Genomic DNA, 5724 nt, shown 5'->3' with positions numbered 1-5724 from the left:
GGTTATCTATAGACTCCAGACGCTGAAAGGACAAACGTTGTGAAAGTCTCTGTCCTGCTCTGTTCTGTTCTAATTACCGGTATCTGCCATATATCTTAGTCCTGGGCCCAGTACAAACACATTTCTCTATTTGTTCCAAACTTCCTGAGCCCAACACAAACACATCCCCCCAAACATCCTAGAAATACCACCTAGAGAGCCCCTGATAAGGTCACAACCGTTTGTAGTTTTATTAAATGCACGGGAACAAATAGAAACTGTTAATTGTATAACTTAGAATATTAACCAATTACCAATTGTGATACTGTGACCAAAAGAATTCCTTTGTACCTCTGTAACCTTACATATCCTGTATGCATCGGGCTATAAAAAGCGGGCACATGCATCATTTGAGGCCCTCTTGTATGTTGTAGAACGGAGGGACCAAGTTCGAACTTGCATTAAAGATCCTTGCCGCTTGGCTTTGACTCTGGACTCTGGTGGTCTTCTTCAGGGAACAAACGGTCTGGGCATAACACTCTCTCCCTTTTTCCTACAGGCAAATGAAAATCTTGTTTAAAAGAGAAAACCAAATGTTACCTCTGCATTAGTGTATTAATGCTAAAGTTCATTTTAACAAAATTTTATAAACAAATCTATCGAATTGTAACCAATTTGACCATAAGGTAAGATTTTTATAAACCTTTTATAACCCTTTATAATTTTTTATTAAAGAACAGATCAATACTCCAAGAAAACCCTGTTACTCTGACACATGGGCCCAAATTCTGGCCCTGCATCAATATGATTTTATTTTAATGTGTAATTTATGGGAAAACTAAATAATCTTAATTTTAGCCAACTTTCTCACACAATTTTCTTAATAATATTAATTTTTCACCAACCTTCTTCAACTTGCTTAAACCATCAGTTTTATTCTATCTTTCTTTTAACCTAAGATAATCTTTAAACCTGCAAATCCTGAAAATCCGAGACAGGTCTCAGTTAATTTAGAAAGTTTATTTAGCCAAGGTTGAGGACGGATGCCTGAGACACAGCCTCAGCAGGTCCTGATGACATGTGGTCAAGATGGTCAAGGCACAGCTTGGTTTTATACTTTAGGGAGACAAGAGGCATCAATCAATATATGTAAGATGTACTGTACGTTGGTTCCCTCTGGAAAGACGGGATAACTCAAGCAAGGAGGGGGCTTCCAGGTCACAGGTAGGTGAGAGACAAATGGGTTGCATTCTTTTTTTTCTTCTCCTTTTTTAAATTATTATTCGTTTTATTATTATACTTTAAGTTCTGAGATACCTGTGCAGAACACACAGGTTTGTTACATAGGTATACACGTGCCATGATGGTTTGCTGCACCCAACAACCCATCATCTACATTAGGTATTTCTCCTAATGCTGTCCCTCCCCTAGGCCCCCACCCGCTGACAGGCCCCAGTGTGTGATGTTCCCCTCCCTGTGTCCATGTGTTCTCATTGTTCAGCTCCCACTTATGAGTGAGAACATGCAGTGTTTGGTTTTCTGTTCTTGTGTTAGTTTGCTGAGAATGATGATTTCCAGCTTCATCCATGTCCCTGCAAAGGACATGAACTCATCCTTTTTTATGGCTGCATAGTATTCCATGGTGTATATGTGCCACTTTTTCTTTAATCCAGCCTGTCATTGATGGGCATTTCGGTTGGTTCCAAGTCTTTGCGAATAGTGCTGCAATAAACATACATGTGCATGTGTCTTTTAGAGCAGCATGATTTCTAATCCTTTGCGTATACACCCAGTAATGGGGTTGCTGGGTCAAATGGTATTTCTGGTTCTAGATCCTTGGGGAATAGCCACACTGTCTTCCACAGCGGTTGAACTAATTTACACTCCCACTAACAGTGTAAAAGCGCTCCTATTTCTCCATATCCTCTCCAGCATCTGTTGTTTCCTGACTTTTCAATGATTGCCATTCTAACTGGTGTGAGATGGTATCTCATTGTGGTTTTGATTTGCATTTCTCTAAAGACCAGTGATGATGAGCTTTTTTTTCATATGTTTATTGGCTGCATAAATGTACTCTTTTGCAAAGTGTCTGTTCATATCCTTCGCCCACTTTTTGATGGGGTTGTTTGTTTCTTATAAATTTGTTTAAGTTCTTTGTAGATTCTGGATATTAGCCCTGTGTCAGATGGATAGATTGTAAAACTTTTCTCCCATTCTGTCCGTTGCCTGTTCACTCTGATGATAGTTTCTTTTGCTGTGCAGAAACTCTTTAGTTTAATTAGGTCCCATTTGTCAATTCTGGCTTTTGTTGCCATTGCTCTTGGTGTTTGAGTCATGAAGTCTTTGCCCAGGCCTATGTCCTGAATGGTGTCTTTTGAGTTTCTGATTAGCCTTTCCAAAGGAGGCAAACAGATGTGCATTTATCTCAGTGAGCAGAGGAATGACTTTGAATAGAATGGGAAGCAGGTTTGCCCTAAGCAGTTCCCAGCTTGACTTTTCCCTTTAGCTTAGCGGTTTTGGGGTCCCAAGATTTCCAAGACTTATTTTCCTTTTACCAACCCTTTAAATTAGACAAAATTAGTTTTTCTTAAAAAACCACATTCCCATGCCTTTTACCAAAACATTTAATTTTATTTTAATATAAGCAATTATAATTATGCATCAGGTGCAGAGTCTAGGACATAGGACAGAACAGCAGATAATGTATAACTTTCTAGCATAGCTAGGGCTCATGTCTAACACCGTATGTACCCAAATCTTACCTAGAATCTATTACTTTTTTTTTTTTTTTTTTGAGGCGGGGTCTCACTTTGTCACCCAGGCTGGAATGCAGTGTGGCATGATCTCGGCTCACTGCAACCTCTGCCTCCAGGTTCAAATAACTCTCATGCCTCAGTCTCCCGAGTAGCTGGGATTACAGGTGTGTGCCACCACGCCTGGCTAATTTTTGTATTTTTAGTAGAGACGACGTGGTTTCACCATGTTGACCAGGCTGGTCTTGAACTCTTGGCCTCAAGTGATCTACCCACCTCAGCCTCCCAAAGTGCTAGGATTATAGGCATGAGACATCGCGGCCAGCTGAATCTATTATTGTTAATAATAAAAACTGCAATTACTTTCACACCAACCTAATAATAGCTCTAAAGCCAGCAAGTCGAATAATTATCAAAAGTCATAAAAGCAATTTATTACTTCAAAGCCATCTAGTAAAGACAGTATCTGAGCTGTCTAATGTAGACCAAATGCTTAAATTCTGAAGTTTTTATTTTATTCATAATCTTTAAATTATTAGTAGTAGTACCAAAGATTACTAAAGTCACGTGAACTAAAAGGCATTCAAGTTTTCATTTTTTGACAAAGTATATTATTTAAGCACTTATTTTTATTTAAGCCAATTAATTATAGTTCTTTTTTATAAACATCACACACAACACATACAAATACACAGACAGAAGCAGATCTGGTACAGTAATAAATTTTTCATTTGCCAGTTTCTCTCTTGACAATTTTAGACCATGAGTCTTTTGATTACCTGTTTCCTGCCTAAATAATTGTCAGCTAGGCAACTCTAAATTTGCATTTGTAAAGGAACAACTCAGGTGAAACGAGTTAGAAGACTGATATTTTACTCAAACCAAGGGAAAATGGTGTGAGCAAAAGTTCAATTAAGATGGCCAGGAAACGGACCAGGTGCGGTGGCTCAAGCCTGTAATCCCAGCACTTTGGGAGGCCAAGGCGGACAGACTGCTTGAGGTCAGGAGTTGAAGACCAGCCTGACCAACATGGTGAAACCCTGTCTGTACTAAAAATTACAAAAATTAGCTGGGCATGGTGGCACACACCTGTAATCCCAGCTACTCAGGAGACTTAGGCACGAGAATCACTTGAACCTGGGAGGTGGAGGTTGCAGTGAGCCGAGAAGACTGAGCCACTGCACTCCAGCCTAGGCCACAGAACAGGCCACTCCATCTCAAAAAAAAAAAAAAAAAAAAAAAAAGATAGCTAGGAAAAGCAGACACTCTTACTCATGGAGATTTCCTTACAGATGTAAATTTTTTAATTGGATTATTGGCTTTGGGGTGGAGCCTTTTAAGGAACAAGGCCAGAAAAGTTCATCTCTAAGGCCTAATAAGCAGGCACAACTGGATGGCAAAACAGATTCCCAGGGATTGAGGATCCCATTTTCATCCCGAGTCCTGGTTCCCCAAAAAGAGGGAAATGCTACAAGACAGGACAGTGCAATGCTTCCACAGTGCATCTCACTGCAAGGACATTTCTCCAATGCTGGTGGGCAGCCCAGTACCAATCAGAGCATTTGGTAATCAGCCCATCCCCCCATTCCATATCTTCTAGGTACCCAAGAGCATACTTTTCTTATCTAAATGTTCAAAGAAAGAAGTATCGCCCTGTAGTAATAAACATTCACTGTAAGCAACCATCATTAGCCATCCCTAAAAGTATATTTCTCATCTAGCTGTTACACACCAAAGCTAAAAGTTTTCTCATAAACTGGTATGTGATACCCCCAAAAGTCAAAATGTTTAGGTAATGTAATACAAAACAAAGCAAAGCATTAGATTGTGAGAGGAATCTGTCTGCTTACAATTCATGGGGTTCTATGAGGAAAACAGAGGTTTCTCCCCAAACAGGGTCTGTGATGCCTCCTCTGTTTCTCCAAGGAGTCCTAGGCTGTTAGAAATGACCTTAGGTCCTCTCTTGCAGGCATTGTGGGTGGCAAGGAGACAGAAGTAAATGGAGAAAAAATTTATTCAACTAAGAAGAAAAAAAAATTTCAAAACCCAAGATCCAAGAAGAAAAACAAAAGCATAAAAGACTTTTAAAATTAATCCGGCTTTTAACCATAGAGCTCTTTTCAAAAGAAAATATATATTTTAAAATATTTTATTACCAAACTTTAGCCAGGACAAACAGCCAATACCTCTGGCTTCTAAGCGTTTTCTCCCCAAAGGTATTTTCCAAATGAAACAATAAGCCTTAACTAAGATTATGACTTAATCATGGATGCACAAAGTGTTTCCAAAGAGATGACAAGCAGTTTTTAGAAGATCTAGAATCGCCCCAGAGGTAGCTCAGACAAAAAAAAAAAAAAAAAAAATTCAAGACAGGAAATCAGAAGCTGTCCATGGAGGGGAAAAGAATTAATAAATGGCAAAAGTCCCACATGTTATCAAACTAGAAAGAACTCATTCCCTAAGCCAGGAATTGAACCCTAGCCACTTTCATCAAACGACAAACCCTTAGCTACAGAACCATAGTATGAGGCAGCCACCGCTGTTTCTCCCAGAAGGTATCTAGAGCAGTCATTGTTGAACTTGCAAAACATTTTTAACTGCTCAAGAGAATTATTTTTTTTATTATACTTTAAGTTCTAGGGTACATGTGCACAATGTGCAGGTTTGTTACATATGTATACATGTGCCATGTTGGTGTGCTGCACCCATTAACTCGTCATTTACATTAGGTATATCTCCTAATGATATCCCTCCCCCCTTCCCCACCCCACAACAGGTCCCGGTATATGATGTTCCCCTTCCTATGTCCAAGTGATCTCATTGTTCAATTCCCACCTATGAGTGAGAACATGCAGTGTTTGGTTTTCTGTTCTTGCGATAGTTTGCTGAGAATGATGGTTTCCAGCTGCATCCATGTCCCTACAAAGGACATGAACTCATCCTTTTTTATGGCTGCATAGTATTCCATGGTGTATATGTGCCACATTTTCTT

The sequence above is a fragment of the Rhinopithecus bieti genome, unplaced genomic scaffold, assembly GCF_001698545.2.
Source record: "Rhinopithecus bieti isolate Rb0 unplaced genomic scaffold, ASM169854v2 scaffold_1918, whole genome shotgun sequence".
Lineage (NCBI taxonomy): Eukaryota > Metazoa > Chordata > Mammalia > Primates > Cercopithecidae > Rhinopithecus > Rhinopithecus bieti.
This window is presented reverse-complemented; position numbering follows the sequence as displayed.